Here is a 13,714-nt window from a genome sequence, read left to right as displayed (position 1 = left end):
TATATATATATAATATATATATATATATATATATATATATTATATGCTTTTTTCATCGTTAAATCATCCGATAATGTTACATTTATATCAGTAAGTACGTGCAAACGTCCATTTTATACACCAAACATACATATACGTATACATACTATATATATATATATATATATATATATATATATATATATATATATGATGGCACTGCTTTTTTATGTAAAATTGTAATGTAAATACATATACATTCAATGTCATTTACCAAAATTATAATCATATATTTATGCATATAACTGAGTAATGTATATTATACATTGTTCATATACACGCACGCACACATACAAACATATAGTATATATTCATATATTTGTGTGCGTATGTCAGACAGAAAGTATTGGCACCTATAGAGGATCCAGAAGCACAATTATTGAAAAATTCAAGATTACAAAATGAATTTCAAATATTCTAAGCAGGAACAACGGGTAAACAGCTTGAAACGAGCTATATTTGTTTTCTTGGACAACTAATCCCCTAAAGTTGCCCAGACCTGATAGAAATACTATATGGAAGTAGGAAAATAAAGCAGTGTTAACTACCAAACTAAAGCAATTCCAAAGGAAGGCAGACTGTAAGAGTAATTGGAAAACGAAAGGTGATAAAAGAAATCCAAAGCCCTACATGAACAAGTTTGTATGACATTATTATGAAGTTGAGACTGTCATTTCATCATTATCTCTGAATCTCTATTCAGTGATCGTTTAACGGCAAGAGTAATTCGCAGGGAGGGGGAAGGGAGGGCGTGTAATCATGTGTAATGCGCTTAAAACCCTGGAATTTGCATGTTACCTTACATTTTGCTACTTGAATCAATCGTTTAATATTATATACTTTCTGTAAAATGAGCCCAGGAAGACTATACAACTTCGGTTCTTCTTGAGAAGGGAAGTTCCTTGCCGCGTGGAGGCCACTCGTATTTGAATTATGGCAGTTGATCGAGACGCAAAAAACGTAAGTCAGCCGTGTTGGACGCACGCGACGGAGTCGGTGGGACCTTAGCCTTAGTCTTGTTAACGATGCCAAGACTAGCATATCAAAAACAACTCTGCTCTACAAGAGATTATCAGGAGAAGGATTAAAATAATCTTTTTTAACTTTTTACTCACCTGTAAGGGAATGAGAGAAAGGCGGTCTGACAAAAGAATAGAGAGGAAGGGAAGGGGCTGTAACAGTCACTTCTAAATGTTCAGGGAAGATTAAATGAAGGCACAGAAAAAAAATATGCAGTGAAAAACATAGTGCAGTAATCCCTGACATACATTTTTGGAAAGAAATGTTAAAAAGCATTATTTCAAATGAACGAAACGCCGTCTATTCCTCCAATGAGTTACCAGAGTGGTTTATAAATATGACACTCTGATCAACCTGAATTAAAGTTGTTTATTAAAAGAGATTTTATCGCATAAAAGGACTATGACAAAAACCACTTCACATCACAGTTTTAAGTAGTATGTTGAAGATCCAAATGACCGAAATGTGATAGAAAAGACGTACTGGTGTGGAAGGGGTGGGGTGAGTGTGGCAATAGGTCACAATGAGGCCAGGGAGCCATCTAAAAAAAAAAATGAAAGCTAACTCAAGAGGACTAATATTTCTAAATTCTTTAAAGTCGTGACTATAGAATTTCAGATTATTTATATATACTAAATATGCATATAGATGTTAGATTAATCAGACATTACACCAGCAAGGGCTCTTGTTCCTTACAGCAATCTGTAAGTAACTTCAAAGAAGTCTAAAGCGCTATTAGCATCAATGAATATATAAGTGATGCTTATCCCACAAATATTATTAGAACAAAATAATAATTTGCATATATAATATATATTTAGATGTGTATACATACATATATATAATGTGATAATTATACCAGTAGCGTTGTTGTGAAGAATAAAATGACGTGCAAGTTATAACTCATTGCCTATAATCACATTCATAGACATGTGCTCTCCCTCTACACACACACACTCACACGCGCACACACACACACACACTATATATATATATATATATATATATATATATATATATATATTGACGTGACTCATCCATATTTCACAGATAATTCATATTACGATCTCTGCACAAGAGATACAATCTGAAGAGACACAAATATTCATTATTTTTAGACAGCAAGTGCCAATATTTCATCAACTTTACGATGATCTAATTCCAGTATGCTACTTGTGAAAAAAAAAAACAATAATAATTGGCTGAAATACCTTTAACATAGTAAACCGCCCAAAGGTGTTTGAGAAATGTTCACATATCGCAGAAAGCAGTAACGTCAGCTCCGTTCATTGCAGACGTAAAAACTCGTTCCAACACTTTTCCTGATCAAGTTATCAAAGTTCCTCCGTAGCCCTTATACGGGAGAGCAATTCTTCTTTTCCAGTAAACAACAGATAGGCTCTAAGAGCAGATGTCCTGAAGGAATAACCGTTTTCTTTTACTTAAACTAGAAAATCGTTTCGAACACTCCGCGCTGGCGGTCAGGAGGCACCTCGGCGCCTAGTACGATAGGGAGGGATTGGTCCGTTCTTTGCACTGATATGGAAAACACTGAAGTTCTCAGGCGGTCTGGATCGGAGGGAACGCTTCTCCCCATTTCTCTCTCGCGGCCTTCTCGCTCTCCATTTCCCCAAAACTCCTCCCCCTTCCAACTCCGCAGTGGTCCATCTGGCGCGTTTTAACAGACAGGGAAAGTAAATTGACCATACCTTCACTTGACGTCATAATGAATCCTGTAGAAGCCTAAAATCATTCTTTGTCGGAAGTTCGAACGAATCAACATATGTTTTCGCGCCATTTTTATTTGCGCCAATTTTTTTTTTGTCATCATCCTTCCCGCTGTGGCGTGACGGGTGAGATGAGCGTCACTTAATCGAACTTTTTCCTATATTATAAAACTGACGGAAGATATTTTTTTTTATATCGTAGAACGAAAATGGTATATCTGTTCACTCTTTCTTCAAACACAAGACAGACGGTACAATTAAAAAATTCCTTTGGCAAACAACACTTCATGGCCTCCAGCCTCTTTCTCTCCTCCAGCAGACATCCAGTAATTGGTAATGATTTTGTGGGGCTTGTGCCAGCACCGGCTCTTACTCCTTAAAGAAGCCCTTTTGTGAACCGTAAGATTTAACAGTTTATAATATTCCCACGAAACAAAACTTCGACATAACGAACAATTATATGATATCTGATACATTTGCAATGCATTACTTCCCTAATACCATTCTCCTTGCATTTTAATACATTTTTATTATTCATTAATTTATTTTTCTTTTTTAATACGTTAGATTTCTTCTTTCTGATTTTCCTTTTACCTCCTCTTACTTCTTCACGATGAACACCATATTTTTATGAAGCTTGAATATCAAGCAGTGGCCCCTTTGGTGGGCTTGTTCCATATGAATAGAGTTCATCTGAATAATAATAATAATAATAATAATAATAATAATAATAATAATAATAATATAATAATAATAAATAATAATAATAATAATAATAGAAAAATGCGCCTTAGTCAACATACAAAAGGGCAAAGTAACGAGAACAGAAGGGATAAAGCTACCAGATGGGAGCAACATCAAACACATAGATGAGACAGGATACAAATACCTGGGAATAATGGAAGGAGGGGATATAAAACACCAAGAGATGAAGGACACGATCAGGAAAGAATATATGCAGAGACTCAAGGCGATACTCAAGTCAAAACTCAACGCCGGAAATATGATAAAAGCCATAAACACATGGGCAGTGCCAGTAATCAGATACAGCGCAGGAATAGTGGAATGGACAAAAGCAGAACTCCGCAGCATAGATCAGAAAACCAGGAAACATATGACAATACACAAAGCACTACACCCAAGAGCAAATACGGACAGACTATACATAACACGAAAGAAAGGAGGGAGAGGACTACTAAGTATAGAGGACTGCGTCAACATCGAAAACAGAGCACTGGGGCAATATCTGAAAACCAGTGAAGACGAGTGGCTAAAGAGTGCATGGGAAGAAGGACTAATAAAAGTAGACGAAGACCCAGAAATATACAGAGACAGGAGAATGATAGACAGAACAGAGGACTGGCACAATAAACCAATGCACGGACAATACATGAGACAGACTGAAGAACTAGCCAGCGATGACACATGGCAATGGCTACAGAGGGGAGAGCTAAAGAAGGAAACTGAAGGAATGATAACAGCGGCACAAGATCAGGCCCTAAGAACCAGATATGTTCAAAGAACGATAGACGGAAATAACATCTCTCCCATATGTAGGAAGTGCAATACGAAAAATGAAACCATAAACTACATAGCAAGCGAATGCCCGGCACTTGCACAAAACCAGTACAAAAAGAGGCATGATTCAGTGGCAAAAGCCCTCCACTGGAGCCTGTGCAAGAAACATCAGCTACCTTGCAGTAATAAGTGGTACGAGCACCAACCTGTATGAGTGATAGAAAACGATCAGGCAAAGATCCTCTGGGACTATGGTATCAGGACGGATAGGGTGATACGTGCAAACAGACCAGACGTGACGTTGATTGACAAAGTCAAGAAGAAGTATCACTCATTGATGTCGCAATACCATGGGACACCAGAGTTGAAGAAGAAAGAGAGGGAAAAAATGGATAAGTATCAAGATCTGAAAATAGAAATAAGAAGGATATGGGATATGCCAGTGGAAATCGTACCCATAATCATAGGAGCACTAGGCACGATCCCAAGATCCCTGAAAAGGAATCTAGAAAAACTAGAGGCTGAAGTAGCTCCAGGACTCATGTGATCCTAGAAACGGCACACATAGTAAGGAGAGTGATGGACTCCTAAGGAGGCAGGATGCAACCCGGAACCCCACACTATAAATACCACCCAGTCGAATTGGAGGACTGTGATAGAGCAAAAAAAAAAAAAAAAAAAAAAAAAAAAAAAATAATAATAATAATAGACAAACCTTCATTGAACAGGTTGCAGGAATTTTTCCACATTCATGTATTCTCATAATACTACCATGTGTCCTCATAGTTTACAGACTACTCCAGGAGTAAGAGACAGCCCTGGCATAAGGCCACCTTAATCAATAACAACAACAACAACAGCAAACGTCTTCATACAACAACATAGTAATAGCTGCATAAACTGCATAACTGCTTCCGGGCTAAGATTCTTAATGAATTCCATTCACAACCCAAGAATAACAACTCCAGCCGCATCCACAATTACAAGTCCTCTCTACCCTTCACAATTTTACTAAAGGAAATACCTTTAGAGAATAAGTAAAAAATAAAACATTATTTTTAACCAATTATATATATATAACAAGATCATTCATCACGCAGACAAATCAGAAAGCATTTTTAAACTTTTGTGTTCAACACATTTTTTCGTAATTGTGCGCTTTCTACGTTGTTAAAAAATATGACTGTCACTTGATGTTATTAGTCCATTCACTGCATTATTAAAGGTAGCCAGTTCCTTCTCTCTCTCTCTCTCTCTCTCCATAAAGTCATGTCTGGTGTCTTTCACAAAAATAAATATGGAACAAAAATGAACTCAAACAGGGATGAATTTCTGATAATTCAATTCATGTTAAAACACTTACTCTCGTCCCTCCTCGTCAATTAAGTACTTGTTTGTTAGTTGACTGTTGTAAGTTTTAGTTGGAATAGGAGAGAGAGAGAGAGAGAGAGAGAGAGAGAGAGAGAGAGAGAGAGAGATAGGCTAATGCTCAGTCAAAATGTCTACCTTCCTGTTATAGCTACAAAAACAAGATAACTAGTTTCTCTCTCTCTCTTTCACGTGGATAGTTGATACTCTATCAAAATTCGCCCTAGAAAGACATGGAGAGAAACTCTCTCATATTCTCTCTGCCCCAACCTAATTACACATGGCACAGGTAGCCATTAGGTGTTTGACCTCAATTAAGAGGGGACACCACACATGCTCTGTGGGAATCACGAACTTCGAGAGTCTACCGGTTTTATCAGCATTTTGCGCTGTTCCCTTCCCAATTGGAATTTTCGCCTTTTCTCTGTGTTCCATGAGTCACTTGACTCTTACTACGTATATTCCCGACAGTGACGGACCTTGATTTCGTCTTTTTTTTTTTATTAAGTAACAATCAAGGTTTTTTCATTGGATTTGAAATAAATTTTAAATGCCCATGCCTATATCTTTTTTTGTTCTCTTTAGTCATTTTCATCTCGGTTCTTTGTGTTTACTGTAACATAATCAAGCTCATGAATGCACACAAACATTCACACACATTATATATATATATATATATATATTATATATATATATATATATAAATGTGTGTGTAAAACATTTATATATATATATATATATATATATATATATATATTATACTATATATATATATATATAAATTTTGCTTTATGGAATTTTTCTTTGGCAAGTTCATTGTCGTTCTACACGAATGTTTAAGTATTTTCAACAACAGCAACAGCAATAATAATAACAATAATATTTTCCCTTGAAGGAAAGATGCAACCCAGAGGCTCGGAGGAATGCAGGTATCCCTTCCAGGTTGGGAATCGGGCCTGGTAAGGCCCCAAGCGTGAGAGCCAAAGGCTTTTAGGGAGACTAGTTCTCTGAGGGCACCTTTGAAGGGGAGTGTCTTCTCCAGACGAGGAAGGCAGGATTCCTAGGTCTATCTTTCGGAGGTCTCGGTATAATGCGGCCCATGAAACTCTCAACCGACAGGGGTGGCGTGCGTAGTTGCGTCGCCAGACGCACGATCATGGGCAAAACGTAACATTAAATAAAAAAAAAATAAAAAAAGCTCCTGAGGCTAGAAGGCTGCATAGTGGTATGTTTGATAATTGGATTATGGGTGATCAACATACCAATTTGCAGTCCTTTAGCCTTTGCGGTTTTCATGATTTGAGAGGACTATATATATATATATATATATATATAGGACTATATATATTATATATATATATAATATATATATATATGATATATATATATTATAAAGATATATGCCACGAAGGAAAAATAAACGAAGCAGGATCTGCGAGACCTTTCGACGTTAAACGTCCTTTACTGAGCAGAAACTGACATAAATGCGGCAAAAAACAATACAAGAAGATTCGTATAACTGACAGATAGGGATTATAAAGAGATTAGTACCTAGAATCCGACACACCTGGAAGATGAGAAACCTTCCCAAACAAGCATAAACAATGGGTGCAATTAAAGGTTTAAGACAATCATCTCAGATACAAAGACAAGACAATTAAAGGATTATAGGTGTCTTGTCTTTGTATCTGAGATGATTGTCTTAAACCTTTAATTGCACCCATTGTTTATGCTTGTTTGGGAAGGTTTCTCATCTTCCAGGAGTGTCGGATTCTAGGTACTAATCTCTTTATAATCCCTATCTGTCAGTTATACGAATCCTCTTGTATTGTTTTTTGCCGCATTTATGTCAGTTTCTGCTCAGTAAAGGACGTTTAACGTCGAAAGGTCTCGCAGATCCTGCTTCGTTTATTTTTCCTTCGTGGCATATATCTTTATTTATGGATTTATCACGTTCCTAACTTTCGTGATTCAGTTATACATACGTATGCATATTATATGTGTGTGATTATATATATAGATATATATATATATATATATATATATATATATATAATCAAATTACTTAATCATTATGTTACTATACATCTCTCGATTTTGATATCGTACATTTGAGAATTTGGTCGCCTACGAGCGCATTATTTACCATTCATTGCAGACAATTCCTGACAGTTCTTTAAAAATAAACCCTTCGACTGTTGGCATTAAAAAACATCGTTTATATTTTTAATCTTTACGACGAGCTCCATAAGTCTCCTTTGCTTTTACCAACTCATAACGCGTGCAGGTAATCGCCGTTATTTTCCCGCTTATTAGATTCACAGAGAGTTTCCTGCAACTCATTGTTCCCATCAATCAGCGGTGCAACATTTGGTGTCAGGTGACCAGAGGTGGGGGGGTGTAGTGAGGGGGCTCTCTCTCTCTCTCTCTCTCTCTCTCTCTCTCGTGTGTGTGTGCTTGTGTGTGCTTGGGTGTGCATCTTTATGTGTGTGAGTGTGAGTATGAAAAAAGGTAGTCTCTATCTTTCTGAATAAGTGAAGTGAAATGTGTTTATATCTTAAGAAAATGTACATATGTCTTCTAGATCGTGCAAAATGAAATATTACATCACTCAAAAAATAGTGGAGAGAGAGAGAGAGAGAGAGAGAGAGAGAGAGAGAGAGAGAGAGAGAGAGAGAGAGAGAGAAGTGGGGGGCTGTATGTTTATGTGTGTGAGTATGGAAAAAGGTAGTCTATGTTTCTGAAAAAGTGAAATCTTAAAAAATGTATATATGTCTTCTAAATCATGCGAAATGAAATATTATATCACTCAAAAAATTCGTTATGTGGTGGAGAGAGAGAGAGAGAGAGAGAGAGAGAGAGAGAGAATTCACCAAACGTCGCGATTATGAAACACAGCTATACTTGATGTCAGATGGCAGATACTTTCTTACTATCCTATTGAGGAGTTACTGGGAAACATTGGAGACGCCATTCTCTTCACCTGAATTAACACATTTTAGGTATTTGCCATATTTTCGGAATAAATCTTGTATACACAAGGTATCTGTGAAGGGCTTCGCACAAATGTATTTCTTATGAGTTAGTCTATTAATTAATTAATATATTCATAGATTTGTGTAGGCTATATGCTAGTTCCCTCCCAGCAACTCTGATTTATGTTGTTTGTAATTCTAGATATTTCCGTTTCCTTCGTGTGCTGGTGTGATTCTCAGAGCAATACTTTCTATGGGAATCTCTTGATCTTTTCAGCCCTCCTTTAAAGCTACCTCTCATCCCCTTGAGCCCGTCTAAAGCCACCGATGAGAATACAACAGAGTACAGAATTTAGGCCAAAGGCCAAGTGCTCGGACCTATGAGGTCATTCAGCGCTGATAAGGAAATTGACAGTAAAAAGGTTTGAAAGACGTAACAGGAGGAAAACCTCAAAGCAGTTGCACTACGAATCAATTGTTAGGAGAGGGTGGAAAGTAAGATGGAAGAAAGAGAATAAGAACAGATGTACAGTAAAAGGAATGAAAAGGGTTGCAGCTAGGCGCCGAAGGGACGCTTAGCTGCGAAGAACCTTAAGTATACCTACAGTGCACCGCATGAGGTGCACTAAAGGCACTTACCCTCCTTTTGTATATTTCACTCATAATTCTCAGAACCATCCCAGCATTCCAAATTACCCAAACGATCAAACGTCCTTCACCAATAATGAAAAATCCAAGCTTTCCTCCGATTCTTCGAAAATTCTCATACTCTCATCGTGATCGACATTTTTCGTTCTCACCTGAAACTTGCAATTGTTCTGGAAATGAAGATAATTGACTGGTAAGCAGTTAACTGGAGGAACTGCCATCTGTCTTGAGGCAAAATAGCTTGCTATTTTTTATCGAGTCAGAACACTAATTGCTCACAGGAGGCAAATTTCGGTGAAAAGTTAAAATTGGTTATACATTTGCTCCAATGCTTCTCTTTTTCTAGGTCAGTATCTTGTTCCCCCCCCCCCCCCCCCCCCCCTCTCTCTCTCTCTCTCTCTCTCAATTAAAGCATATTTGATAGTTACCAAGTACAATCTCTCTCTTTTTCTCTCTCTTTCAATTAAAACATATTTGATACAGTCACCAAGTACAATCTCTCTCTCTCTCTTTCTCTAGGTTACTCTAGCCCTCCTACTCTCTCTCTTTTCATACGACATTCTCTCTCTCTCTCTCTCTCTCATATTTGTGATCAATACATTTCTTTCTCTGGGTCACTCTAACTTCCCCACTTTCACGCTTTATCAATGAAAGCACATTTGATACAGTCAACCAGTACAATCTCTCTCTCTCTCTCTCTCTCTCTCTGCTTCAGTCGGCTTCACCCTTGGCCTTAACCCATTACCTCCCATTTCAGACTAAATAAATCGCAAAGCATCGCATCTGTTGCATTGATGACTTTCACATCTTGATGGCACTTAAGTGGCCCTTCGTAGACCAAGAAGTTTCAATGCCAGGTGGTGCCCACTTATAACTGGTTCACTTAAGGTAGATTCTTGGATGATCCCTATGCCTACGAGACGTTAGTTTGGCGGCCGCTGATTGGCTGGGAGCTGCCTACCTCCCGGTACCAGCCAATCAGCGGCCACCAAACAAACGTCTCGTAAGAATAAGGCTCATCCGAGAATCTACCTTAAGTGAATCAGTTATAGTAACTGAAAGCCATAAGGTCGATCTTTTTTTGTCGGCCTGGAACACCAGAAAAAGATTCCTGGGTTTAAATAGAATAGAATATAGAATTGAAGGCCAAATGACAAGCGCTGGGACCTATGAGGTTATTAAGTTCCTCGTTGAACGAGTTGGTTACCCGCTCGACTACCGATCTCAGGGTCCGGGTTCGATCCCTCGCTCTGCCAACAAGGAATCAGAGGATGGTGATGGAAATTCATTTCTCGATGTGGTTCGGATGCCACAATAAGCTGTAGGTCCCGTTGCTAAGAAACCAATTGGTTCCTAGCCTGGTAAAAATATCTAATCCTTCGGGCCAGCTGTAGGAGAGCTGTTAATTAATCAGCTCAGTGGTCTGGTAAAACTAAGATATACTTAACTTTTAACATTCAGCGCTGAAATGGAAATAGACAGTAAAAAGGTTTGAAAAGTGTTGTAACAGGAGGAAAACCTCGCAGTTTCACTCTAAATCAATAGTTAGGAGAGGTTGGGGGAGTAAGATGGAAGAAAGAGAATATGAACGGAGGTAGAGTAAAAGGAATGCAAGAGGTTGCAGCTTAGAATTTAACTTCTGGGTTAAATGAAAGATAACAGATCTATACATTTTCTGATGAAGTTTCACATATAAATCTTTTACTCCGAGTAAACCCGCCTATGAACTTCATGATTGTTTAGAATAATCGTGCATCTGGCAACGAATGACGACTCGTGACGATATGTCACGTGAATAAGCTGACAATATGACTATCAAAACTGACTATTATATCAAGCCATCTCACCATCCAATCATATGTCAATATGTTACAAAAAATATATGACAAATATAGTTCCCTTTTCATAATCAACAGATGTTGGTCCACGGAGGCCTCAGTTTTCCCGCGCAAACGCCATCTGTCCTATCATGACTACTCTTCAAGGCGACGATAACAAATGCGCAGCTACTTGCGCTGAAGTCCCTTTTGGAAAACTTTCACTTCTGGGTTACATGATTTCGTCGTACCAAGTCCCGGGCGGTTCTTGTGATGTTTGGTTTATGGCTCAGCGTGGCTTTTGCAGTCGAGTGAAGGAATGAAGGAAACTGTTTCGCCTTTCGTTCAAAGGTCTAATTTGCTGTTACTGAAAGGTGGACTGTGGTTTTAGTGTTTTTTTTTTTTTTTTTTTTTAGTGCAATATTTCATATTCTCACTTCGCTGAATCATGCAAAGCCCTATTTATTCATACCTTTATACACACCATTATGCATGACAGCGACTATCCCGTGAAACGTTCATTTAGTTGAAATAAACTCGAACGGAAAACGGATATTTTAAAATAACTAAATTTTTCTCAACTGACGATCCATATTTTTCGTTTATATTTTGCATTAAGCAACATTTTAAAACACTTGGATTAACAGTCTCGACCTATTTCTTGAAAATATAACGACCAAGGTAACGAAAGATTTCAATCCTGACGAGAGTCGTAGGAAGAAATGAAGGACTAAAATTCAGCATATGAACTTCATAATAATGTCACGTGACCACGTCCTCGGACTGACATCTCGTCACCGTCTTTCCAACAAACTTTGCATCGAGTGACCAACATCTTTTTTTTTTATATTATTGAGTATATGTAGACGTCACGCAAGAGGGTACATATTAAAAGATTCCAGAGATTAGGCATTTCTCAATCTTGAAAAACTGAAAATTGAAGAATATAAAACACATACATATACATACATACCTAACATAAATACATACATACGTGGTCAGTTTGTTAGCGATATATATTCAGCCTTTGCTATCTAATTCGTATAAAACCTGCGTTTCATTTGATATCCCGATGATATATATTTCATCTCAAATACGATCAATAATGAAAATTGAAGTGTCGCAAATATAACGATGAAAATGAGAAGAAAATAAACCATAGAGAAGAAATACTAGTGATCAACTTTCGTGAAACTGACCAAACTCGCTTCCATTCATTTGTTGCCAAATCGTCGAAAGAGAGTTTGAAAGGAAATCGTAGCTTCTCAGATTTAAGGACCAAATGGAGAAAGCCCTTCGGGGTTGAATGGGCGGGTTTAGATTGAATCGGCTTTGTGCCAACACGGAATCTTGCCTAAAAAAAAATTTAAAATGTGTATTAGGCAAGGTATAACCTACAGATTTCACAACCAAAAATGAAAACAAGCCTTCAACTTTATATATATTATTGCGTCTGTCATGTTGTTACTTGAGCCTGCCTTATGGCAGCACGGGCTCATGCTCTTCAGAGCGTCTCGCAGTCTCACGCAGCTGGCACAGAAGAGAATCACTGCAATGAAAGCATTAATAATTTCTATTTAAAAAAAATAACACGCTTTCTAAACCTCCTTGGTGTCTTATAACGACCAAAGCAACCATTGTTGCTCGTCTTACCGCCGCTTTGCCATGTTGATTCCTGGGATAAATTCTGGAAAAATACTACAAATGTCACGTTGATTACTTGGAAAATTCCAACCAGACATTGCCTGCAAGATATTGAAAGTAATAAAGGTCGTACATACGAGCGTTCATTGTCCATCACAGCATAGCTCGGTGACTGATGTTTGTAGACGGTACAGTATTAATTTTGCAGACAATACAGTTTACTTACAAATATTTAAATTCTTATCCCCAGAGAAGTATTTTATTGCAATGGTCGTATAACCTATTTCACAGGATTAATCCCGATGTTTCAAAGCACGTGCGCTAAACTAGTCCATTTTCCGCTTTGCTTAATTGCCTGTGATTCCCATCCTACTAAATTAGACCCAAATTTTCCATCTTCCCATCAGACTTGATTCAACTGAGAACTTTAGGCTGTCCATCCCAAGAGCACCGCGTTCAAGAAGGTGCAAAAAAGGAACACGCAAAACGGCTTGAAACTCATCGTCGTCAAAATCTTAAGGAGTGATTGCCAACTGCATAGAAAGGTATAATCTAAAATTTAGTTAGCTGTATAAACAACCGGTATGTGTTAAATGGCTTCGGGGAGTGAAAGAATTTAATATGAAGAGCGTTTGCAGCCAGACATGCGAGTTACATTCTGGTGCGCGGTGATGCGGGTGACAGCCACCTGGATAATTAAAAGTGAAATATGTGATATAACGTTCTCAAAACAAAAAGGAAACAATGCTACGGCTATCTCGAATTAACATTTACAAGAAACAACGTTTGCAAAATTTAGAAAATAAAAAAACGACCAGACAAGAGTGCATAATTTCGTCATCATTTTCCCGGGTCTACGAACGGCACGGGCCATCTGGTGGAAGCTCGAGGGACTACAGCGTTATTATGCAGGACGTAATTGCTGTTATCTGCGACTGTGATACTCGCTTTAATCTTC

At 37.8% G+C, this 13,714-nt stretch overlaps 1 protein-coding gene across 2 annotated transcripts in view; it reads right to left on the bottom strand.

The window, feature by feature from the left end:
- Positions 1–13,714, bottom strand: part of LOC135200055 (proline-rich protein 36-like) — a 121,507-nt gene that overhangs the window by 26,946 nt on the left and 80,847 nt on the right. Inside the window, exon 1 of one of the 2 annotated variants that reach the window (XM_064228309.1) lies at positions 2,271–2,590. The exons of the other annotated variant lie outside the window; for it this stretch is intronic. The gene's annotated coding sequence lies outside the window, so the exon portion shown is untranslated. Of the gene's footprint in view, positions 1–2,270; positions 2,591–13,714 lie in introns of those variants that run through there. 2 annotated transcript variants of the gene reach the window in all.

The sequence above is a fragment of the Macrobrachium nipponense genome, chromosome 26 (assembly GCF_015104395.2).
Source record: "Macrobrachium nipponense isolate FS-2020 chromosome 26, ASM1510439v2, whole genome shotgun sequence".
Taxonomy (NCBI): domain Eukaryota; kingdom Metazoa; phylum Arthropoda; class Malacostraca; order Decapoda; family Palaemonidae; genus Macrobrachium; species Macrobrachium nipponense.
This window is presented reverse-complemented; position numbering and strand designations above follow the sequence as displayed.